Source organism: Erythrolamprus reginae, chromosome 7, assembly GCF_031021105.1.
Source record: "Erythrolamprus reginae isolate rEryReg1 chromosome 7, rEryReg1.hap1, whole genome shotgun sequence".
Taxonomy (NCBI): Eukaryota; Metazoa; Chordata; class Lepidosauria; order Squamata; family Dipsadidae; genus Erythrolamprus; species Erythrolamprus reginae.
This window is the reverse complement of record NC_091956.1, coordinates 9,478,651-9,504,767: the sequence shown is the minus strand read 5'-3', so window position 1 is coordinate 9,504,767 and position 26,117 is coordinate 9,478,651. Positions and strand designations below refer to the sequence as shown.

Below are 26,117 nucleotides of genomic sequence, written 5' to 3'. Positions count from 1 at the left end.
GTGAGTGGAGAGCTTGGGAAATACAATGGTACCTCTACCTAAGAATGCCTCTACTTAAGAACTTTCCTAGATAAGAACCAGGTGTTCAAGATTTTTTTGCCTCTTCTTAAGAACCATTTTCTACTTAAGGATCCAAGCCCGGAAAAATTTCCCAGGAAATTTGAGAGCGGCACGAAGTTTCCCGCCATCCCCCCTTTAATCCCGGCCATCTGGACTGCCAGAGGAGCCTTTTGCTGGTGCTTAAGGAGGCTTTGGCAGTCCAGAGCAAACAAAGCATTTTCCTTTCTCTGGGCGCTTGGAGAGGGAATAACCCTCTGCCAGCGCCCAGAGAAATGAAACTCTCCCTTTGCTCTGGGCAGCCAAGGAGTCACCACAGCGAAGAAAAGCTGCCAGCTACAAAGTGAGTGAGTGAGAAGAGAGGGAAGCCCTTCAGCATGGGAAGGAAGAGGAAGCAGGTAGCAGCAGCAGCCAGTGTATGGGAGGCAGTGTATGGGAGGAAGCCTCGCGTCGGATGTATTGGAGGTGCGTGCTCCTCCTCGCCGCCTCAGAGTCCCTCTTTTTTTTTTAAGCCTTAAAGTTTTGGATTTTTTTTATTCCCCTCCCCTCAACAACTGTCCTCCTCCTCTTCTTCCTCCTCCCACCCAAATTCCGAGCTTTTATTTTTTTTCCTAATGGGTTTGCATGCATTATTTGCTTTTACATTGATTCCTATGGGAAAAATTGCTTCTACTTAAGAACGTTTCTACTTAAGAACCTGGTCATGGAACGAATTAAGTTCTTAAGTAGAGGTACTTCAGATAGTCTTCAGCAGGAAGTTCTTGACTTATGACCGTAACTATTTGGACCCGGAGGCTCTGCGCACAGACACTCAAGCCCTCATCACCTCCCGTCTCGATTATTGCAATGTACTCTACATGGGGCTACCCTTGAAAAGTGTTTGGAGAATGCAAATAGTCCAGAATGCAGCCGCGAGAGCTGTCATGGGTATGCCACAGTACGCCAAGGGATGGGCAGCAGGCAGGACGGGGTGGAACGCAGTGCCAGCGACAGAAATGAAGATCCGTGTGCAGCTCCAGCTGATCGGCGGCTGTCACTTCCTGGATTACTGGTCTCAGCTCAGTTCTCCTTTTTTTTTGCCTTGCTGCTGCTGCTGCTGCATCTGCACTCCTTGCTTTTTTCCTCTTTCCTCCTTCCTGGCCTCGGGCGAGCTTCCCTCTCTCCTGCCAGGCTCCCCTCCAGCCTCACGCGGCCACCTTAAAAACCCTTGTCATTAAAATAGTGACACAACCCAATCAAACCATACATAAATCGTAAAAGCTAGGGGGTATATCAATAAATGGGTTTTTATTACGTGTTTTAGTTTTAGATATTATATTCGACTTCTCTTATTGCTTTGTATCTTTCGTACTTGTATTATCATTTTGTAAGCCACCCTGAGTCCTTCGGATGGATGGATGAATGGATGGATGGATGGATGGATGGATGGATGGATAGATAGATAGATAGATAGATAGATAGATAGATAGATAGATAGATAAACAAACAAACTGAACCCAAAATTGTTACGGCTAAGCCAGACACTGTGGAGATGCAGGTTTGCCCCATTTTATGACCTTTCTTGCCACCATTGTTAAGTGAACCACTGTGGTTGTTAAGTGAATCAGGGCTAAGTGGGAGGAAAAGGATGATAGGAATGATGAGAAAAAAGTAGAAATAGAAGTGCAGATTTAGTAAAAAGTCTGACAGTGTTGAGGGAATTATTTGTTTAGCAGAGTGATGGAGTTCGGGAAAAAACTGTTCTTCTGTCTAGTTGTCTTGGTGTGCAGTGCTTTGTAGTGATGATTTGAAGGCAGGAGTTGAAACAGTTTGTGTTAGATCTGTAACTTGGAACAAACTTTCACCTAATCCTTTGATCCATGAAAATCTATTTTGAACAACTCTCCACTCCAATCAAAAATGGGAGTGAGTGTCTTTTTTTTTTTAAAGAAGAAGCAATATAATAATAGTAATCTATTAAATGTATAAAATGCCACTTGACTTCCGACAACCCCGCACAAGAAGGGCTCTTGAAATAACAAAAGGAGTGTGACCGAAACCCTGCTCTCTTTTTGTGAGCCTCAAGTGTGCGGTGCACATAAAATGGACAGTTTTCACACCGAGGTTGTGTGTCCACCATCTGGTCTTTCCCCTCCCTCGCGTTCCCATCTCAAGGACGGTTCAAAATTTCAAAGACCAAATGGACCGATGCTTCATTTAAAGTAATCCATTAAAATATAATCCGAAAGAGTCATTTTATTAGAGTTTATTACTCTTTATTAAGAGTTTCTCTCAGGCAACTTATTCACTGGGCCATTGATTTCAAGGCCAAAAAACACAAGGGAGAATCCCCCCCCCCCCCAGAAATCTTGACTTCAGTCGCTATAAGAAGAAAAATATTGATAAAAGGATGAACAAATTCAAAACAACAAAACTTAAACTCTAACTCAAGTTTAGTAACTTAAAACTTTCATCTATATTGATAGTAAAGATCTTAAAAGCTGTAGAGTAATCGGGTTCAACAGATAAGTTGACCCTATTTACGACATCTGATAAATTTATAGATATGAATTCATCTCTTTCTTTCTTCTTCTTTTAATTTTAATTTTTTTCTCTTCTCTTTCTTTCCCCTTTTCTCTCTTTTTCTTTCTCTCTCTCTAGCCTTATTTTCTTCTGTATAAGCATGTATTTTGATTTATAACTGTATACTCTAAATCAGTGTTTCCCAGCCTTGGCAACTTGAAGATATCTGGACTTCAACTCCCAGAATTCTGGGAGTTGAAGTCCAAATATCTTCAAGTTGTCAAGGTTGGGAAACACTGCTCTAAATTCATATACAGTAATCCCTCACTACTTCGCGGTTCATCTTTCGTGGATTCGCTACTTCACGGGTTTTCAAAGAGGGCTTAAATCCATTAAATCCATTGAAAATTCATAAAATTCTTCTACAGTCCTACTGTACTCCATTAAAGAAACTGGTAGGACATCACATGTAGTTCCAGCTGAGAAACATTATAGAATGACTGTTTAACGCAAAGGGTGGGTTTTAAAAATCCAAATACGCCATCACTCTACTAAACAAATAATTCCCTCAAAACTGTCAGACTTTCTACTAAATCTGCACTTCTATTCTACTAGTTTTTCTCATCATTCCTATCACCCATTTCCTCCCATGTTGACTGTATGACTGTAACTTGTTGCGTATATCCTAAGATTTTTATTAATATTGCTTCTTCATTGCTTATTTGACCCCTATGACAATCATTAAGTGTTGTATCACATGATTCTTGACAAATGTATATTTTATTTTATGTACGTTGAGAGCATATGCACCAAGACAAATTCCTTGTGTGTCCAATCACACTTGGCCAATAAAAATTCTATTCTATTCTAAAATGCATAAAAAACTATCCTCTACTTCATGGAAATTCATTTTTCATGGTGGTCTTGGAACGAGGGATTACTGTACATTTGTACCAATATTCGCATCATCTTTTTGCTTTATCTATCCCCTCCCCTATTTATCTTCAATAAAGATTATATTTTAAAAGAAAATAAAATAAAACCTGTGTGGAGGCAGGTTCCAAATGAAGTTTTTCTTCATGGCAATGAGCTGTGACTCTTCATGACTCATGTCAAGTTTACTTGTCACATTTCTGCATTGCTTACCTCCCTCAGAGAGGGAGGTATTTACTAGTTCAAATATTTACTAGTTCCTGTATACAGAGTGAGAGAGAGATTGAGAGAAGATTATTTCCAAACTCATTCTTTAGTTCTGAGCATCTTCAGTTTCTTCACTTCAGTGCCATCTTTACTGCACCTGGAACTTGATCCATTACTCTTTTTTTTAAAAAAAAATAAATAATAATAATAATAATAATAATAATAATAATAATAATAATTATTATTATTATTATTATTTATTAGATTTGTATGCCGCCCCTCTCCGTAGACTCAGGGCGGCTCACAACAGTGATAAAAACAATACATAATGACAAATCTAATAATTAGAATCTAAGATAACAATTATACATGTAAAAATCTAAAAAAGAAACCCCAGTATATAAAAACATACATACAGTCATATTATGCACAGAAACTACATAGGCAAGGGGAAAGTGTCTCAGTTCCCCCCAAGCTTGATGACAGAGATGGGTTTTGAGGAGTTTACGAAAGGCAAGGAGTGTAGGGGCAGTCCTAATCTCTGGAGGGAGCTGATTCCAGAGGGTCGGAGCCGCCACAGAGAAGGCTCTTCTCCTGGGTCCCGCCAGACGGCATTGTTTAATCGACGGGACCCGGAGAAGACCAACTCTGTGGGACCTAACCAGTCGCTGGGATTCGTGAGGAAGAAGGCGGTCTCGCAGATAACCTGGTCCAGTGCCATGAAGGGCTTTATAGGTCATAACCAACACTTTGAATTGTGACCAGAAACTGATCAGCAACCAATGCAGACTGCGGAGTGTTGGTGTGACATGGGCATATTTAGGAAGGCCCATGATAGCTCTCGCAGCTGCATTCTGCATGATCTGAAGTTTCCGAACACTTTTCAAAGGCAGCCCCATGTAGAGAGCGTTGCAGTAATCGAACCTCGAGGTGATGAGGGCGTGAGTGACTGTGAGCAATGACTCCCTGTCCAAATAGGGCCGCAACTGGTGCACCAGGTGAACATGGGCAAATGCCCTCCTCGCCACAGCCGAAAGATGATGTTCCAATGTCAGCTGTGGATCGAGGATGCAAACGTAGTTCAGTAGGAATGGACAGGATTCCCACTCTTGCGTGAATCTGGGCCAGGAAAGGCCGTGATTACATTATTGGTTTGCCTTTTTTGTTTATCTTCTGCCTTTATTATTTTTGTAAATAACTCAAGGCACTGAATATAACCAGCAAGTGAAATATTGCGTAAAAACACTCGGGGTGGTGAGATTTTCACGATTTTCGCCAATATTTTTGCTTTCATGCATGCGCAGAAAATGGCTGAAAATCACTGAAATCTCCCTCGTCTTCCCGCGAGATTTCGTTTGCAGCACATGTGCAGTAGCCAAATCTTGCATGGGGGCATGCGTGAACACAGGGAAAGCTGTTTTCACCCTCCCCAGGCATTGAATTATGGGTCTGGGCACTCACACATACGCGATAGCACGCACGCTCTTCCGGCACCCGAGGGAAAAAAAAGTTCGCCATCCTTAGACTAAACTGTCTTTCTGTTTGGAAACTCGAGAAAGGCAGGAGATGCCCAAAACAAAAGCAGTTGTTCCTTTCGGGCATCCGATCCAAGGTTTAAAATTCCCCACCACAATTTGCTCATCTTGGTAGTTTGAATAAACCAAAGACGTTCTACAAAGAGACCGCAAAGAAACCGGAGCCTTCAGTAGTTTCCTCGGAATATTTCACTCTTATTTTCCTGGAGCTATTTAAATCAGGGGTCTCCAACCTTGGCAACTTTTAAGACTTATGGACTTCTCAGCCACGTGTAATCTCCCGAACACACTAAGTCTTGTTTTTTTTAAACCAGTTTACTAAATAAATTATTGTTGTCTGGCTTAGCAAGAAGTACAAACAATGTTTCCCATGTTATGATGCAGTGATGGGTAGTGATGGGGGAAGTGAAGTGGTAGTGGGGGAAAGGCCTTCTCTGTGGCGGCCCTGGCCCTCTGGAACCAACTCCCCCTGGAGATTCGAATTGCCCCTACTCTTCCTGCCTTCCGCAAGATGTCGCTAGGCATGGGGGGAATAATTATCTCTTCCCCCCACTACCACCTTTTTTTCTAACTGTAAAACACGAGAATGGTATGATTGTGCAGTAATGATTGTTTTTAATATTTATGGGTCTTAAATTTTGTTCTTTATTTATATTGGATTTGTGCTCTGTATATTGTATTGTTGTTGTTGTGAGCCACCCCGAGTCTTCGGAGAGGGGCGGCATACAAATCTAATAAATAATAATAATAATAATAATAATAATAATAATAATAATAATTTAGTAAATCATATTTTGACTGGAAATGTTGGGATGTTATTTATTTATTTATTTATTTATTTATTTATTTAGTTAGTTAGTTAGTTAGTTAGTTAGTTAGTTAGTTAGTTAGTCCAATACACAATGAGGGTTTTAGTGGGTATATATCTATATACACATAGTAAAATACATGATGACGATTATAGAGGAGATACTCATAGTAAAATATATCTAAGAAAGAATAGAAAAGAAGATATAGTAATAGAACATATCAATGAAAGAATAGAAGAAGAGATATAGGAATAGAAGAAAGGTATAGGAGATATCACAACCTGCAACAGTAACAACCTCTAGTTAATATGTTTGCAATTGTAACGCTTGGAAGAACCAGGTTTGTTATGATGTGTGTAAAGCACACCGGTATTCACTTAAGAGCAACCTGCCCCTGCATTATGCGTTATTGCTTCAGCTGCTGATGCAACCACAACTAACAATCTATTTATACACTGATCACCTATTTTATGATTCAGCTCCAACCGTCCCACTGAGAATATAATTTTTCTCTCGCCCCCAGTTAGAATTCTTAAGAAAGGTTGATAGTTCTGAGTAAATCCACATCATAGGAGGTACAACAAGCCAGGGGCTGCAGGCATTTCCCACTAAAAGCAATAATATTTCTTGCTTAAATAGCTGGTAGTGATCCCTATTAAAAACAGAATTGCTCAACATCTGGGCACCACATCAGGAAGATCGACACACAGGAAAAGTTACAAGTACTGTATCAGCGTATTTCTTGTTTTTGAATTAGGCATCTCCCAAATGGTTGACTCAAGAAGGAACACCGGAGGGAAACCCAACTTCACACGAAGTGTTAATACCACATTTTTTAAAAATTTATTTTTATTTATTTATTTATTTATTTTGTCCAATACACAATACACATTGAAGAGAATAGATATGTAGTAATATAAATAAAAGAATAGAAGAAAAGATATAAAAGTATAGGTGAACATATTTGAAAGGAAGAAAAGATAAATGAGATAAGGAGAGACAATTGGGCAGGGGACAGAAGGCACACTGGTGCACTTATGCACGCCCCTTACTGACCTCTTAGGAATTTGGAGAGGTCAACCATGGGTAATCTAAGGGTAAAGTGTTGGGGGTTTGGGGATGACATTACTTAGTCCGGTAATGAGTTCCACGCTTCGACAACTCGGTTACTGAAGTCATATTTTTTACAGTCAAGTTTGGAGCGGTTAATATTAAGTTTAAATCTGTTGTGTGCTCTTGTGTTGTTGTGGTTGAAGCTGAAGTAGTCGCCGACAGGCAGGACATTGCAGCATATGATCTTGTGGGCAATACTTAGATCTTGTCTTAGTTCTAAACTTTCTAGGCCCAGGATTGAAAGTCTAGTCTCGTAGGACATTCTGTTTTGAGTGGAGGAGTGAAGGGCTCTTCTGATGAAGTATCTTTGGACATTTTCAAGGGTGTTGATGTCTGAGATGCGATATGGGTTCCAAACAGATGAGCTGTATTCGAGGATGGGTCTGGCAAAAGTTTTGTAAGCTCTTGTAAGCAGTATGTATTTAGTATTCGGATTCTTTTTACCAATGTGTAGGACGGAGCATTTGTTGGTAGAGATTTGAAGTTGCCAGTTGTTAGACTATTGAGTTACATGGTCAACATTGTTGTTGTTTTTTTAACGAACCACCATTCGAGATTAGGGTCTTTTGCCTGAGCAGGGGGTCGGACTAGAAGTCCTCCAAGGACCCCTTCCAACTTAAGCCACAGACACAGACCGGCACCACTCTTAAGAGAGAAAAAAAGACAGGAACGCTTTTACTCAGGACTCCGACTTGACCCTCCTCGCTCCGCTCCTACCTTCTTTACTATGGAAAGGGAGAAACTAAGATCCGGCCAAACCATTCGCATCACTCTCCCCCCACCCCCGCTTTAACTTCTCCCTCTCCGGCTATCCCCACCCCCCCCGCTCCCAAAGTGGCCGGTTCCAAGGCGGTGATTGGAGGAGGAGAGAATTCTAAAGAGGAGGAGTCAAGGCGAGGGGGCGTCGACTATAGGAGACGCGGTTGGTGGGGGGGGCGGCTCATTCGAGAGGAGGTCGGGCAGAGGGAAGGTTGCTGCTGCTCGGCTGGAAAGAGCGGAAGGTTCGAGTGAGCGCAGTCCAAGCCGTCCCGCAGCTCCAGAGCGGCTTCGCTCGTTCACGTCTCGGCGCTTTCCCCCGGAGCCAGGTGCGCGGCGTCGGCTTGGATGCCGGGTTGGGGTGGGAGGTGATGGGGAAGAGCGGTTTGGATTTTCCCCACTCGGGCTGCGCTTGTAGGAATCGGCGTCGCCTTCGTCTATTTGATGCCCCCCGAGCGGGTCGCGGGGACGGGGTGGGTGGCTTCCGAGGCGCGAGGTTTGGCTTGCGCGGATCTCGGACTCGCTCACCTGGAAGATCGCCAGCGTAAAAGTAAAAGAGGACCGTGGAGGTCATCTAGTCTAACCCCCCAAAAAGAGCATTGCGGGATCTTGGAGGCGCTTCTGCGGGAAGGTAGACCTAGGTGATTAGAGTTGGAGGGGACCTTGGAGGTCATCTACTCCACCCCTCCTCCCCAAAAAATACTGGTTACATTTATTAATGTTTTTAAATTGATTTTTACATTTTATTATTAGATTTGTAATGTACTGTATTGTGTAATTGTTGTGTTGTGAGCGCCCCAAGTCTTCGGAGAGGGGCACCATACAAATCTAATTACTACTACTACTACTACTACTACTACTAATAATAATAATAATAATAATAATAATAATAATAATAATAATAATAGGATCTTGGAGGTCATCTAGTCTAACCCCCCAAAGTAGCATCGCGGGATCTTGGAGGCACCACTGTGGGAACATAGACACGGATTTACTAGAGTTGGAAGGGACCTTGCAGGTCATCTAGTCCACCCCTCCTCCCCCAAAAAGAGGACCTTGGAGGTCATCTAGTCTAACTCCCCCAAATAGCATCGTGGGACCTTGGAAGAGCTTCTGTGGGAAGGTAGACGCAGATTTACTAGAGTTGCAAGGGACCTTAGAGGTCATCTAGTCCAGTGGTCCCCAACGTTTTTCCCACCAGGGACCAGTTTCAGCAAGACAATTTTTCTATGGCCCGGTGGGGGCGGAAAGGGGTGTGGTTGGGGGCGGGATTAAGCATGGGGGGTGCTGGTCCTCCCCGCCCCTCTTTCCCGCCATCGCCCTGTGGCCGGCAGAACCTGCCTCCCAAGCCCTCTTGCCCAGCGGGGGCTAAGCGCTGGAGACAGGGGGTCAGGCTGGCCTTCCTGCCTCCCCCCAGCCAAAAACGCAAAAGCGCCCCGCGGCAGAAGCCAAAAGAGGCTTGAGCCTCTCGGTCCTTCCCGCCCCTCTGTCCATCGTCCTGTGGCCGGCAGAACCTGCCTCCTGAGGCCTCTTGCCCGGCGGGAGGCGAAGCGCTGGAGGGAGGGGGTGGCGGCATGAGGGCCGGCAGCTGCTGACTCCACGGACCGGTGCAACATGCCCCGCGGCCCGGTACTGGTCCGCGGCCCGGTGGTTGGGGACCCCTGATCTAGTCCGCTCCCCTCCACCCCCCAAAATAGAGCATCACGGGACCTTGGAGGCACTGCTGTTGAAAGGTAGACCTAGATTTACTAGAGTTGGAAGGGACCTTGGAGGTCATCTAGTCCAACCCCCCCTCCAAGCAGGAGTCCCTGTAGCCAAATTAGTCAAGCCCCCCCTCTCCTTTCAAGTCTGGGGGCTCCTTCTCACAGCTTTCTGAGAGGGGAGAAGGTGGCCTGGAGAATGGGGAAACGGGGTGGTGTATAACAGAACTCGGTATTATAAATTAGCAATAGCATTTAGATTTATATACTGCTTCACAGTGCTTCACAGCCCTCTCTAAGCGGTTTTACAAAATCAGCCTGTTGCCCCCAACAATCTGGGTCCTCGTTTTACCCACCTCCGAAAGATGGAAGGCTGAGTCAACCTTGAGCCTGGTGAGATTCGAACTGGGGAACCCAAGATCAGAGAGCTCCATGGTATTGCGTCCCCCGCACCCCTCACCTGCAATGCTGGGTAGATTAAAGCTGGCTAGGAAGGCGCTCTTCTTCATCATCGACTTGATGTTCGTCCATCATGTTCGAGGAGGACTTTGACATGTAATGGGTTGTGCGCGATGTGTCTGCAGGTGGCTGGCACAATGAGATTGCAATGTAAGCTACCGGAGGAGACAGTATTGAAGATACTGTACTCTCGAGAATTAATTTAATAATAATATGAGCTACGTTACTGGAGGATATTTCTTATAGAATAGAATTGTGTTGGCCAAGTGTGATTGGACACACAAGGAATTTGTCTTTGGTGCAGATGCTCTCAATGTACGTAAAAGAAAAGATACACTTGTCAAGAATCATAAGGTACAACAGTTAGAATAGAATAGACAGTACTGAAAATACTGTACTCTCCAGAGTTAATTTAATAACAATATGAGCTAGGTTACTGGAGAATATTTCGAATAGAATAGAATTGTGTTGGCCAAGTGTGATTGGACACACAAGGAATTTTGTCTTTGGTGCAGATGCTCTCAGTGTACGTAAAAGGAAAGATACATTTGTCAAGAATCATAAGGTACAACAGTTAGAATAGAATAGACAGTACTGAAAATACTGTACTCTCGAGAGTTAATTTAATAATAATATGAGCTAGGTTACTGGAGGATATTTCTTATAGAATTCTTTATTGGCCAAATATGATTGGATGCACAAGGAATTTGTCTTGGTGCATATGCTCCGAGTGTAAATAAAAGAAAATATAGATTTGTCAGTTAATGATAGTCTGGGTATATATAAGCATAGGTTCATATAGACATGCCGGTCTGTTCTCTACTCTGCTCCAATTCGGGGGAACCCCTCCCCATTAAATGCAATGCCTCCTCCGATTTATAATTTTTGCTTCTTGAAAGCAAGCCAAATATTCCCAGCAGGCATTCCAGAAGGAGCTGCTTTTTTTAGCCCAAGGAATCCAGATGAGATTTGGGGAAAAGCTTTGCGTCTCTTTAGAGAGGGTTTAAAACGGGTGTAGGAATCTGACCGCTTGTTTTCTCTCTGCTGGTCGGTTTCTCACCAGTGTTTGTCTACATCAGCCAAAGGTAGGGGTGGCTGTGTTTAGTCTTAGTTTTAAAAATTACAGTGTGTGTCTTTTTAGTGGCTTAGTGCATTGTGTAACCTATTTGCTTGGGACTCTCTCCTCCTGTGTATGTTTTGTAACTCGTAAGGATGGGTTCAAAAGCATGGGTTTGTTCAACATGAGAAAATGTTATTTTACTGAAAGAGTAGTAGATGCTTGGAACAAACTTCCAGCAGACGTGGTTGGTAAATCCACAGGAACTGAATTTAAACATGCCTGGGATAAACATAGATAAACATAAGATAAAATACAGGAAATAGTATAAGGGCAGACTAGATGGACCACGAGGTCTTTTTCTGCCGTCAATCTTCTATGTTTCTATGTTTCATTCAATAGACTAGTGTTTCCCAACCTTGGCAACTTGAAAATATTTGGACTTCAACTCCCAGAATTCCCAGAAGGCTGGCTGGGGAATTCTGGGAGTTGAAGTCCAGATATTGAAGTCCAATAGACTACAGGTTTAGGTGAATTTGTGCTGTGTTGCCTTTCTGATTTGACCTAGGTCGCCGGGAATAAAATTACTCCCCCCTCCCCCCCAAAAAATTCCCTGGGTGTTTGAGCTGTTTATTTTGTTAGTGTTGAAAACAGAAGCCAAAACAAACCTGATCTGGGTCACTAAGTCCCTGTACACTTTGAAACTTTTGAAGTCAGCTGACCGACTGCTGTGTTTTTTCAGACTTATTGGCCATCATTCCTAGATAAGTCCATTAGTGGTGTTGCCTGCGGTAATCTCAGTTGGGGGAAAGGCTATCGAAAGCAAATAGGCTCGAGCAGAGCGGAACAATGTGAGGAAGCGGTGAAGGAAGCAAGGACACCCAGATTCAAGTGTCTGATGAAACTAGGAATGGGTAGATCTACCGGTTGTGTGAACCCAATTGGTTACCAAATTGAATTCTTGTGTGAGCTTGCACGATCCGCTGAACCCTTATACTTTAGATCTTCCCACCATAATCCAAGAGGCTAAAAAGCAATTTCATTGAACCTCAATAAAGCTTAAAACTCGGGGATTCACACAGCTGCTGAGTTTTTAGCTTGATCAGGTATGTTTTGAGTAAAAGGCTAGGAGTAGTAAAGGCTAGTAGTAGTAAGTAACTTCTGATGGTTCCTTTTTTTTTCCTGGCCAAAGGATATATTGCCCAGGTGTCTTAAAATTCAGTTTCCAGAATTTCAAGCCATTTTAGAAGTGATGCCAAGTTGGTCGGGTTAACGATAGATCATTCTGGAGGGGAAACAATCTTGTGTGGTTGCCCATAAGAGTCAATATAAACTTGAAGGTGCTTAATAATAATACATTTTGATTTGGTTTTACATAGAAACATAGAAGATTGATGGCAAAAAAAGACCTCATGGTCCATCTAGTCTGCCCTTATACTATTTCCTGTATTTTATCTTAGGATGGATATATGTTTATCCCAGGCATGTTTAAATTCAGTTCCTGTGGATTTACCAACCACGTCTGCTGGAAGTTTGTTCCAAGCATCTACTACTCTTTCAGTCAAATAATATTTTCTCACGTTACTTCTAATCTTCCCCCCAAATACATAGGTGTAGCTGGGATATTCTGATCTTGGTGATTGATGTCTAGTAGACTCCGCCCCAAGTCTGCGGAGAGGGGCGGCATACAAATCTATTAAATAATAATAATAATAATAATAATAATAATAATAATAATAATAATAATAATGGAAATTAGAATTGCCAAACTACGATCTTTCATAAATTACGTTTAAACATAATTTCCTTATGCCTTGCCGTTTAGATAATAATACTTATTGATGTTATTATGATTGTGATTGAGTTTTAATATAATTAGGGATTTTAGATAGCTATGTAATTTTAATTTAATTGGATTAATTTTATTGTAATTTACTGTTTTTATATGTTATAAGCCGCCTCGAGTCTTCGGAGAGGGACGGCATAGAAATCTAATAGATGATAGATAGATAGATAGATAGATAGATAGATAGATAGATAGATAGATAGATAGATACATAGATAGATACATAGATAGATACATAGATAGATACATAGATACATAGATAGATACATAGATAGATACATAGATAGATACATAGATAGATACATAGATAGATAGATACATTGCTGGATAGATAGAAAGATAGAAAAATAAGATAAGATAATTTCAGGAACTTCAGGCTAAGTTGATCAATCCCCCCCTCAAAACGCACTCATCCTGTAACAATTTTAGGATAATCAATATTAATAGGTTCTCATTAGATTGCTTCCTTTTAATTTGAACTGGGGACTCTCTCTTTGTCTGCGGGCCAGGAGAAGAGCCGAGAGAAATAGTGGGAAATCAAAACAAGATCCAATTATCAAGATGGGAAACGAAAGCACAAAGAGACAGCAGTTTTAATGTTGTCTTGGCTGGCTGGTGTATTTCCTTCCACTGCTGGGCTGTGTCTTTAGCCTTCGTTTCTCGGATTTAATAGGCTTGTTGTGGCTTTCTTTGCCAACTTTTGATGCCTGGGTCCCACAGTGCCTGTGTATTGCTCAGTCCTCTAAATTTAGCAACCCAGGTTGGGTGCACAACTAAGGAAGTGAAGACGGAGAGAATATTGGAAGTTCACAGGGAGGGAGGTTGGACCGGTGCCTTGTTTTGATCATAGCCTGGCGAGACAAGTAACAGCTCAGCTGCATTCTGACGCATCCTTGCTCTTCCATTGAAAATAAGTGCATATTTATATCCAACTACGGGGTGGCAGTTCCTGGAAATACCGGTAAGCAAGATTGCTAGGGGGGAAAAAAGAATAGGAAGTTAAATTTCAGAGGGAAAACACTGTGACCAGAAACATAGAAAAAGATTGACGGCAGAAAAAGATCTCTTGGTCCATCTAGTCTGCCCTTATACTATTTCCTGTATTTTATCTTAGGATGGATATACATGTTTAAATTCAGTTCCTGTGGATTTACCAACCACGTCTGCTGGAAGTTTGTTCCAAGCATCTACGACTCTTTCAGTCAAATAATATTTTCTCACGTTGCTTCTGATCTTTCCCCCAACTAACCTCAGATTGTGTCCCCTTGTTCTTGTGTTCACTTTCCTATAGATAGATAGATAGATAGATAGATAGATAGATAGATAGATACCGTGTTTCCCCGATAGTAAGACACCCCCGATTGTAAGACATATGGGGGGTTTCAGGGGGGTCGGCTAATATAAGCCATACCCCGAAAGTAAGACATATGTCTTACTTTCGGGGAAACACGGGGGTATTGCGGGGGGGGGGGGAGCCCGATGACCTCGGGAAGACCCAGGGAAGGTTTCTTCAGCCGCCCAGCAGCTGATCTGCTCGGCAGCGCGGCAGCAGCCCTGGCGGCGGTTCCCTCGGCCCCAGCGCCGTCCTTCGCTTTGCCGAGAGTTTGCAGCGCTGGCGAGGGAGCTGCGCGCCCAGGAGAGTCTCCCTTACGCTCCCACTGCTCCCTCCGGCGTCTCAAGCGGATGCCGTGTTGCCCGTCCCGGCTGGTAAGCTTCGGAGACGCCGGGCGGGCGAGGCGAGCGGCCGGAGCTGTGCCCTCCTTCGCCCGCCTCCTTTCCGGCAGCTCCCCGCGCGCCCATCCCCTTCGCCTCGCCGCGGCGAGGCGAAGGGGATGGGCGCGCGGGGAGCTGCCGGAAAGGAGGTGGGCGAAGCGGCGGCCCTGGCCGAAGCGGCGGAGCAGTTCACGGCGCTGGCGAGGGAGTTGCGCGCCCAGGAGAATCTCCCTTACGCAGCCTGGTGCCAGCTGGCGGTGGCGCGCTGCGTAAGGGAGACTCTCCTGGGCGCGCAACTCCCTCACCAGCGCCGTGAACTGCTCCGCCGCTTCCCCACCTTCCTTGCTCTTCCTCCGCCCGCCCCCTACACACACACACACACACACACACACAATCCGTTTTCGACTCACGCAAGTGCCCCCAGGTCGCCCTTTTTCAACCACGGCAGCCCGGGCTCCCAATTGCGCGGTGCGGCGGGCGCTGGCCAACCCCCCCGAGCCGCCTCCCAGCACCAGGTAGTCAAAGGAGGCGGCCGGCGAAGAAGAGGCACGGAGTTGGGCCATGGCGGCGGCGGCACGACGAAGAGGGGGAGGAAGACGGAAGGCAACTGCCGGTCAGAAAGCAAAACGCGGGCGAGGCAGCCGCATCCCACCTCTTTCCCTCCTCGCGGGGGTCGAAAGGGTTAATTCTCCTGCCCTCGAGGCCAGGTCCCGTCTTACGCTACCTCGAGACGGCCAGAACTCTTCCACGGCCTCTCGGATTGGCCGCGGCATCCGTCAATCCCCGGAGGAGGCGCGAGGGAGAAGTAAATTCCGTCTCAGGAAAAGTATCCTCTTGCTGAGGGCTTCGCGCTGCTGCTACCTTCGAGGTTTTTGACTGGGGCCGTCGCTGGCTTTGATTGGAGGGGTGTCAAAGGATAAGCGCAAAGCCACCTTATGACTAGAAATGGCGACTTGGGGTTCTCCTCCTCTCTATAGCCAACTATTGAACTGCAGAAAAAAAGTCCGGGGTGGGCAGGCGGGGATGCGGATGTGTCTCCGTGTGTTTGTGTGTGGGGGGGAGGGTGCTACTACTTTCTACCGGACACGGGTGTTGCGGGTTCGCGTAGGTGGGTTGGCCGGGTGTGTCTTATTTTTTCCAATGTAAGACATACCCCGAAAGTAAGACATAGGGGGGCTTTTGGGGGTAAAAAGATAGTACGACACTGCCTTACTATCGGGGAAACACGGTAGATAGATGATTGATACTGATAGATAGATAGATAGATAGATAGATAGATAGATAGATAGATAGATAGATGATTGATACTGATAGATGGATGGATGGATGGATGGATGGATAGATAGATGATAGATAGATAGATAGATACATAGATACATAGATACATAGAAACATAGAAGACTGACGGCAGAAAAAGACCTCATGGTCCATCTAGTCTGCCCTTATACTATTTCCTGTATTTTATCTTACAATGGATATATGTTTATCCCAGGCATGTTTAAATTCAGTTACTGTGGATTTACCAACCACGTCTGCTGGAAGTTTGTTCCAAGGATCTACTACTCTTTCAGTGAAATAATATTTTCTCACGTTGCTTCTGATCTTTCCCCCAACTAACCTCAGATTGTGTCCCCCTTGTTCTTGTGTTCACTTTCCTATTAAAAACACTTCCCTCCTGAACCTTATTTAACCCTTTAACATATTTAAATGTTTCGATCATGTCCCCGCTTTTTGACTACTCAGAAATAAGCCTTGTTGTATTAAATGGGGCTTGCTCGTTGTGAATGCAAGGAAGATTACTCTTGGGTCTGCTTTGTCTTAGATGTCAACGCTCAATAAAATTTGAGTTTGACCTCCCTGTCTTAGATCATTGTTTAGTCATTTGCAGAGAAATGGCATGGTGAAATGTGTTAAGCCATATTTTGACTGGGTTCTCTCAAGACCATATTGGTTGGAAACATACAGGGAAGGCCTTCATCCTGCGGTGGATAAACAATGGCTAGAATGATGGTGATGATGATAATGACCAGGTTCTCACAATACGGAAACCACGAATCATGGTTTTGGAAGGGGAATGGACAGTTTTGACTATGCACAATATGTTCTAGCTCTTACAAACCCTTTACACCTGATTTGCTATGTGTTAGCTCAGGTGCCGTTGTTAACAAGTCATTTATTTGTTGGTTGGTTGGTTGGTTGGTTGGTTGGTTGGTTGGTTGGTTGGTTGGTTGGTTGGTTGGTTGATTGATTGTTAGAGTTGAAAGGGACCATGCAGGTCATCAAGTCCAACCCCCTGCCTGAGCAGGAATCCTAAAGCACCCCAGCCCAATGGCAGTCCAATCTCCTCTTGAAAGTGTCCAGAGTTGGGGAGTTCACAACCTCCGCAGGCAGGTTGTTCCACTGGTTGATCGCTCTGACTGTCAGGAAGTTCTTCCTTACTTCTAGGTTGAATCTCTCCTTGGTCAGCTTCCAGCCGTTGTTCCTCGTCCGGCCCTCTGGTGCCCTGGAGAATAGAGTGGCCCCCTCCTCTCTGTGGCAACCCCTCATATACCTATATACAGCTATCATGTCCCCTCTGGCCCTCCTTTCCTCTAGGCTATCCATGCCCAGTTCCCGCAATCTCTCTTCGTAAGTCTTGGTTCCAAGTCTAATCATTGCTCTTTTTTGCACCTTCTCCAGAGTTTCAATGTCTCTTTTGAGGTGTGGTGACCAGAACTGTTTATATACCTCGAAATATTGTTGAAGTCAGCAAGCCCAACCTGTTGTGATTCAGTTGATAAATTATGGTTTATAGTTATGAATTAACAGAACGTGTGGATCTCGTCATAGAAAACTGCCGGATGCACCCTGAGAAATTTAGTCTCATGACCTCCTACTGCAGCTAGTAGGGCAACCAAGATACAGACGGGAAAATTAGATGGTGTCTTTTCTTTTGCCTACTGTAAAATCCTCCAGCCAAAACGAATAAGCTGAAATCCTGAAATCCTGCAGAGTGTGATTCCCATCGCGTCTGCAGGATATCAAGTTGTTAATAATAATAATAATAATAATAATAATAATAATAATAATAATAATAATAATAATAATAATAATAATAATAATGTTCTGTCTGGGTCACTCCAGAAGCCAATACCAACCCAAAAAGAGAAGCCAGACACACTGGTAAAAGGCAAAGGCAGTTTTATAAAATTCAAGAAAAAACACAGGTAACAGAAAATGTCCTTACAAACAGGAAAATGCTGTATCTTCAGATATATCCACGAAGGCAAAAGTCCATGCAGCAATACAGAATTCCCACGGGTCTTCCAAAGCTGCTGGGCCACAAGCCAGGAACAGAGACGCCGAGAAACAAGACAGGATAACGCAACTCCAAACTGATAACACTCCACATGGCTTCAAGGGCTTGCCTGCCTTTTAAACCCTGCTAAGGAGGACCACACCCAAACCCAGCTGTTCCTAATTCAGTGCTGATAATACTTCTTTAATTGCTCCTTTCTTTGATCTGAACGTCTCTGTCGCATGTCAATGATGGCTTGAGTTTCATCACCTAATGACTCCAAACTACTGGCTGGGGAGAGCTCCTCCCCGGGGCTCTCATGCTGTTCTCCTTCATCTCATTCCTGATTTTCCTCTCCCCCGTCCGACTGTTCAGCCCCCTCCTCTTCGCTGTCATCCTCCTCCGGGCATGGAGCCAGCAGAGACACAGCCGGTCCCTGAGCAGCCTCAGGCTGAACCACAACAAATAATAATAATAATAATAATAATAATAATAATAATAATAATAATAGTAATTTATTAGATTTGTATGCCGCCCCTCTCCGAAGTTGGTAAAGATTGCGCTATGGTTCACTTGAGGATGAGCTCGGGTGTCGAACAGAAATTTCGCTCGCATCGCGGCTCGTAACTTGGAATACTTGCATGTGGAGCAGCTCGTATCTAGAGGTACTACTGTAGTGGGGTGGGCCTTCCTTGGGGGAGTGATGCCAGGGGGGACTTGACCCCAAGGAATGTGCTTTTTTGTGAGTAGGGTTTTTTTTTTGCACCGAACACTAGCACACAGCACAGAGCAAGAGATATGAAGTGCATGTAACAAACCCTTAAGAAACACCATGGAAAAATATTTAACAGGGATGGAAAGAAAGGAGGAGAGAGACGGAGATCACGAGACAAACGTAAGTCTCCTGAGGAAATATGATGAAGCGTATGTAGCACTTGGCTTCACTGTGGCTACTGTGGGAGACGAGGAAAGACCGCTATGTTTACTGTTGTCTAAAAATGTTGGCAGCGGACATTAAATTAAGGCATCACTTAAAGACATTACACGCCAATCACGCTGATGAGCTTCTTTAGATTTTTTCAGCAAAAACGTGTCAAATATTGCAAACAATCATCCTGGTGGAAAGTTGGGGGGGGGAGAGAAATATTTATTTCTTCCTGGGGGGGGGGGGCGAAACAGAAAATAATTGAGAAGCACTGCCCTAAAGCAACAGATTGAAAGACCTAGGCCAGGGGTGTCAAACTTGATTTCATCGAGGGACGCATCAGGATTGTGTTTTACCTCGGGTGGGGGGAGCCAGGATGGGCGCGGCCAGGGTCGCGTGGGCATGGATTGGGTGTGGCCAACTCGATGTCGTTCATGCTGGGGTGCCGAGTTCTGTTTTTTGGCTGCGATGGCTTTCTGCAACCCACTGCTGGTGGAAATGGAGCTCAGGAGGGATGCCTATGGCCCTCGCGACCTCCCTTTTTGTGTGTGATAGCTTCCTGCAACCCCCTGCCAGTGGAAATGGAGCTCAGGAGGGATGCCTATGGCCCTCGCGACCTCCCTTTTTGTGTGCGATAGCTTCCTGCAATCCCCTGCCATTGGAAATGGAGCTCAGGAGGGATGCCTATGGCCCTCGCGACCTCCCTTTTTGTGTGTGATAGCTTCCTGCAACCCCCTGCCAGTGGAAATGAAGCTCAGGAGGGATGCCTATGGCCCTAACGAACTCTGTTTTTGCATGCGATAGCTTCCTGCAACCCACTGCCGGTGGAAATGGAGCTCAGGAGGGATGCCTATGGCCCTCGCGAGCTCCCTTTTTGCGTGCGATAGCTTCCTGCAATCCCCTGCCGGTGGAAATGGAGCTCAGGAGGGATGCCTATGGCCCTCACGAACTCCGTTTTTGCGTGCGATAGCTTCCTGCAACCCACTGCCAGTGGAAATGGAGCTCAGGAGGGATGCCTATGGCCCTCGCGAACTCCGTTTTTGCGTGCGATAGCTTCCTGCAACCCATTGCCAGTGGAAATGGAGCTTAGGAGGGATGCCTATGGCCCTCGCAACCTCCGTTTTTGCATGCGATAGCTTCCTGCAACCCCCTGCTGGTGGAAATGGAGCTCAGGAGGGATGCCTGTGGCCCTCGCGACCTCCCTTTTTCTGTGCAATAGCTTTCTGCAGCCTCCTGGAGCAGGAACTCAGGAGGGATGCCTATGGCCCTCGCGACCTCCCTTTTTGCGTGCGATATCTTCCTGCAACCCCCTGCCGGTGGAAATGGAGCTCAGGAGGGATGCCTACGGCCCTCGCGACCTCCCTTTTTGCGTGCGATAGCTTCCTGCAATTCCCTGCCAGTGGAAATGGAGCTCAGGAGGGATACCTGTGGTCCTCGTGAACTCCCTTTTTGCATGCGATAGCTTCCTGCAACCCCCTGCCGGTGGAAATGAGCCTCGAGAGGGATGCCCGTGGCCCTCGCGAACTCCATTTTTGCATGCAATAGCTCCCTGCAACCCCCTGCCGGTGGAAATGGAGCCTCGAGAGGGATGCCCGTGGCCCTCGCGACCTCCCTTTTTGTGTGTGATAGCTTCCTGCAACCCCCTGCCAGTGGAAATGAAGCTCAGGAGGGATGCCTATGGCCCTCACGAACTCTGTTTTTGCATGCGATAGCTTCCTGCAACCCACTGCCGGTGGAAATGGAGCTCAGGAGGGATGCCTATGGCCCTCGCGAGCTCCCTTTTTGCGTGCGATAGCTTCCTGCAATCCCCTGCCGGTGGAAATGGAGCTCAGGAGGGATGCCTATGGCCCTCGCGAACTCCGTTTTTGCGTGCGATAGCTTCCTGCAACCCACTGCCAGTGGAAATGGAGCTCAGGAGGGATGCCTATGGCCCTCGCGAACTCCGTTTTTGCGTGCGATAGCTTCCTGCAACCCACTGCCAGTGGAAATGGAGCTCAGGAGGGATGCCTATGGCCCTCGCGACCTCCCTTTTTGTGTGCGATAGCTTCCTGCAATCCCCTGCCATTGGAAATGGAGCTCAGGAGGGATGCCTATGGCCCTCGCGACCTCCCTTTTTGTGTGTGATAGCTTCCTGCAACCCCCTGCCAGTGGAAATGAAGCTCAGGAGGGATGCCTATGGCCCTCACAAACTCTGTTTTTGCATGCGATAGCTTCCTGCAACCCACTGCCGGTGGAAATGGAGCTCAGGAGGGATGCCTATGGCCCTCGCGAGCTCCCTTTTTGCGTGCGATAGCTTCCTGCAATCCCCTGCCGGTGGAAATGGAGCTCAGGAGGGATGCCTATGGCCCTCGCGAACTCCGTTTTTGCGTGCGATAGCTTCCTGCAACCCACTGCCAGTGGAAATGGAGCTCAGGAGGGATGCCTATGGCCCTCGCGAACTCCGTTTTTGCGTGCGATAGCTTCCTGCAACCCATTGCCAGTGGAAATGGAGCTTAGGAGGGATGCCTATGGCCCTCGCAACCTCCGTTTTTGCATGCGATAGCTTCCTGCAACCCCCTGCTGGTGGAAATGGAGCTCAGGAGGGATGCCTGTGGCCCTCGCGACCTCCCTTTTTCTGTGCAATAGCTTTCTGCAGCCTCCTGGAGCAGGAACTCAGGAGGGATGCCTATGGCCCTCGCGACCTCCCTTTTTGCGTGCGATAGCTTCCTGCAACCCCCTGCCGGTGGAAATGGAGCTCAGGAGGGATGCCTACGGCCCTCGCGACCTCCCTTTTTGCGTGCGATAGCTTCCTGCAATCCCCTGCCGGTGGAAATGGAGCTCAGGAGGGATGCCTACGGCCCTCGCGACCTCCCTTTTTGCGTGCGATAGCTTCCTGCAATTCCCTGCCAGTGGAAATGGAGCTCAGGAGGGATACCTGTGGTCCTCGTGAACTCCCTTTTTGCATGCGATAGCTTCCTGCAACCCCCTGCCGGTGGAAATGGAGCTCAGGAGGGATGCCTGTGGCCCTCGCGACCTCCGTTTTTGCATGCGATAGCTTCCTGCAACCCCCTGCCGGTGGAAATGAGCCTCGAGAGGGATGCCCGTGGCCCTCGCGAACTCCATTTTTGCATGCAATAGCTCCCTGCAACCCCCTGCCGGTGGAAATGGAGCCTCGAGAGGGATGCCCGTGGCCCTCGCGAACTCCGTTTTTGTGTGTGATAGCTTCCTGCAACCCCCTGCCGGTGGAAATGGAGCTCAGGAGGGATGCGGGTGGCCCTTGCGACCTCCCTTTTTGCGTGTGATAGCTTCCTGCAACCCATTGCCATTGGAAATGAAGCCTCGAGAGGGATGCCTGTGGCCCTCGCGAACTCCGTTTTTGCATGCGATAGTTTCCTGCAACCCATTGCCATTGGAAATGAAGCCTCGAGAGGGATGCCTGTGGCCCTCACGAACTCCATTTTTGCATGCGATAGTTTCCTGTAACCCACTGCCAGTGGAAATGGAGCCTCGAGAGGGATGCCTGTGGCCCTTGCGAACTCCATTTTTGGGTGCGACCGCTTCCTGCAACCCTCTGCCAGCAGAAAGGGAGCTCAGGAGGGACACATGTGGCCTTCGCGAGGTCCGTTTTCGGGTGCAACCGCTTCCTGCAACCCTCTGCTTTATTTTTGCAGCAGAGGCAATGTGGGCTGGTCTTTCTCTGTTTCCAGGCCATCCTGCGGGCCAGACCTAAGCACCTCGCGGGGGGCGGGTCTGGCCCCCGGGCCTTGAGTTTGACACCTCTGACCTAGGTACTTATTTTGTATCTGTTAGATTTTTATCCCACCTTTATTGCTTTATAGGCAATATGGGGCAAACCCTCTTATTCTTCAGAAATCGGCGGGCAAATAAATGCCGGATGAATGAAACGGCACCTGAATGCGAACTCATTTAATGTGCATCAGGGAATCTGCAGAAAGCAGGACTTCAGCTCATACTGCAGTGCACTGTGATGCAGGCCCTAAAAATGTCAGGCTTTGATTCATGTCTCCTGGTAAGATACCTAGAACACCTGCATTGCGAGAATTCCCTTCCCTGCTTCCTCGACCAGCGTTTTCCAGATAGCAGCTGCCGCCACTGCCACCGTTCAGATTTATTGTAGTGCAGTATTATTATTATTATTTTTATTATTTATATGGTGAATTCTGGGAGTTGAAGTTCAAATATCTTCAAGTGGCCAAGGTTGGGAAACACTGGAGTAGAGGGCAGCGCAAGGGTTCTGTGCACGCATGCGCGGAAAAGGGCATTGCATTATGGGCGTGGGCACACACCCATGTGCTATCATGTGCAAGCACTCCCTTTTGGCGCCCGAACAAAATTAAAAGGTTCGCCATCACTGCCCTACAATACCGTATTGCTTCTGACGCTGTCAAACTATCGCACAACAGATAACATGTTTGTTTATTTCCAGCGGTACTTACCCAGCCATCTTTGTCGGGCTGTCAAAAAGAGATGACACTCCTATCTTAGGGCACAATAAATTGTGCAAAAATCCATGTTTTGATTGTTTAGGGGAAAAACCAAGAAATCCCAGAGAAATCAGAGGTGGCAAATGGTTTCAAAAGAGAGCAAAACTCCACAATCCAGCTGATAATAGTTTGATGGATTTAAGTCAGGTTGTGTATCTCGGGCAGAGATTGAGTGACAACTTGGTATGTTCGGTTGCGACAGGGTAGGGCAGAGGGTTGGGGGGGGGGAGAGAAAGGCTTGGAAGAGGCAATATTTCATCTAGAGTTTGACAGGCCTGTTTTTTTCTTCATTGTCTCCTGCCTTGCAATCTTGAGGCCTTTTGGTCATTAGAGAAGACAAAGCATTGTTGTGTCTCACATTCTATTTTTTATAGTACGAGGGTCACCCAGAAAGTAATGCACCACATTTGTTTTCTTCAACAAATATTTATTGAACACAATGAAACTTACACACAAGAAAGAATATAATGTTTCTTCTACACTCCCTATTTTTTTTACGTAATCTCCGCCCCATTCTATGACCTTCCTCCAGCGAGACACAAGGGCGTGTATGCCCTGTCGGTACCACTCCTTGTTCTGGTCGCGAAGCCATTTCTGCACTGTGAGAATCACCTCTAATGGCCTCGCCCTCTGTGCCCAGCGACTAACCGTACTTCTGTCGACTGCAGATTCTCCATTAACTGTACACAAACATTTGTGAATGTTCCCAACAGTTTCTTTCTCCGCAGTGAGAAATTCAGTGACGACATACTGCTTGTTAGGAAAGTACCAGAGCTGTAGCTATAGTCCCTACCCTACACTCTCCTCCTCTCCTTCCCCTTTTATTTTCCTCTTCTTCCTTTTTTCTTCTTTCCTTCTCTTTCCTTTCTCATTCCTTTTCTTCTTTCCTTTTGTTTCCTCTTCTTCCTTTCCTTCTCTTTTCTTTCCTCTTCTTCCATTCCATTCCTTCTTTCCTTTCCTTCTTTCTTTTCCTCTTTCCTTCTTTCCTTCCTTCCTTCCTTCCTTTCCTTTTCTCTTCTTTCTATCCTTTCCTTCTCTTTTCTTTCCTCTTTTTCCATTCCGTTCCTTCTTTCTTTTCCTCTTTCCTTCTTTCCTTTCCTCTTCTTTTTTTCCCTTTCCTTGTACTTCCTTTTACTTTTTTCTTCCCTTCTTTCTATTCCTTCTTTTTCCTTTCCATCCATCCATCCATCATTTACAGACACCGTTTCGAAACACTGCTGCAGCTACGCTATCTGTCTGAAGACACGCAAAATTTACACACGCACTCGTGACAATGCAAATCACGTATATCTAAAGTTTCGCATTCGTACCATTACTATAGGCTGAGAAAAAAAAAGTGGTGCATTACTTTCTGGGCGACTCTGGTAGAATGGTACCCTCGGTGATCTGGATTGGATTTGCGCTGGAGAAGGAAGCTGCCAGTTTATAGCGAGATTTATAGTTGGAAGGAAGGATCTGTTCGTGGCAGATAATGAGATAATGAAAATGTCTGCATTGCGCTCTGGGCTAGAAGGCAGATTGCAGTTGGGGGAGACTTTTGAACTTGTGGAGCTTAAATACCGAAATGGGCAGAGAGCTGAGGTTGCCGCTCAGTTTACAAATAGGGAGGCAAGGTTTATTTATTTTTTGGTGACAGTGACTCAGGTCTGTGCATGGTATGAGGAATTTCATTTTTCCAGGGGCTCCATTGAAACGTGTGGGCGTGCATGTTGGAACCGGGGCTGAATAAGGAGGTTAAAAGTGAAGGCTCTTAGAAACTCCTTCCTTTCGTACCCAAATAAAATGAAAATATAGAAACACTGCCCCATAAATCGATGGAACATAAAACCCCTAAAAATGAATTTGTGCCTTCCTGCGAAATATCCAAAATGAATACAACATAATACAGTGATACCTTGTCTTACAAACTTAATTGGTTCCGGGACGAGGTTCTTAAGGTGAAAAGTTTGTAAGACGAAACAATGTTTCCCATAGGAATCAATGGAAAAGCGATTAATGCGTGCAAGCCCAAAATTCACCCCTTTTTGCCAGCCAAAGCGCCCGTTTTTGTGCTGCTGGGATGTCCCCTGAGGCTCCCCTCCATGGGAAACCCCACCTCCGGACTTCTGTGTTTTTGCGATGCTGCGATTTCACTGAGGCTCCCCTCGCTGGGAAACCCCACCTCCGGACTTCCGTTGCCAGCGAAGCATCCGTTTTTTGCACTGCTGGGATTTCCCTGCTGGGATTTCCCTGCAGCATCACAAAAACACGAAAGTCTGGAGGTGGGGTTTCCCATGGAGGGGAGCCTCATGGGAATCCCAGCAGCACAAAAACGGGTGCTTCGCTGGCAACGGAAGTCCAAAGGCGGGGCATCCCAGCGGCAGCGGTGGGTTTGTAAGGTGAAAATAGTTTGTAAGAAGAGGCAAAAAAATCTTAAACCCCGGGTTTGTATCTCGAAAAGTTTGTATGATGAGGCGTTTGTAAGACAAGGTATCACTGTATACAGAACTAAAGAAAACAAACATACAATTCCACACACTAGATACAAATACTCAAGGTCGCTTGATAGTGATAGTCAACAATATGGTTGACAAGTTATGTCTTCTATTTAAATGTATGTAATGAAAGGAAAATATTAATTGATGATAAGCAAATAACTGTGTGCATATATCAAACACCACTGAAATTTGAATGCTTTATATGTTGTTTAAGTTTATAATTTTCTTTCATTTTTCTTTTTTCTTTGTACATTCTGTTTGCTTAAA

General features: G+C 45.8%; 1 protein-coding gene across 2 annotated transcripts in view; it reads left to right on the top strand.

Moving 5' to 3' along the window:
* The window catches only part of RASGEF1B (RasGEF domain family member 1B), a 247,559-nt gene that overhangs the window by 179,010 nt on the left and 42,432 nt on the right, over positions 1-26,117 (top strand). The window contains exon 1 of one of the 2 annotated variants that reach the window (XM_070756968.1): positions 8,011-8,241. The exons of the other annotated variant lie outside the window; for it this stretch is intronic. The gene's annotated coding sequence lies outside the window, so the exon portion shown is untranslated. Of the gene's footprint in view, positions 1-8,010; positions 8,242-26,117 lie in introns of those variants that run through there. 2 annotated transcript variants of the gene reach the window in all.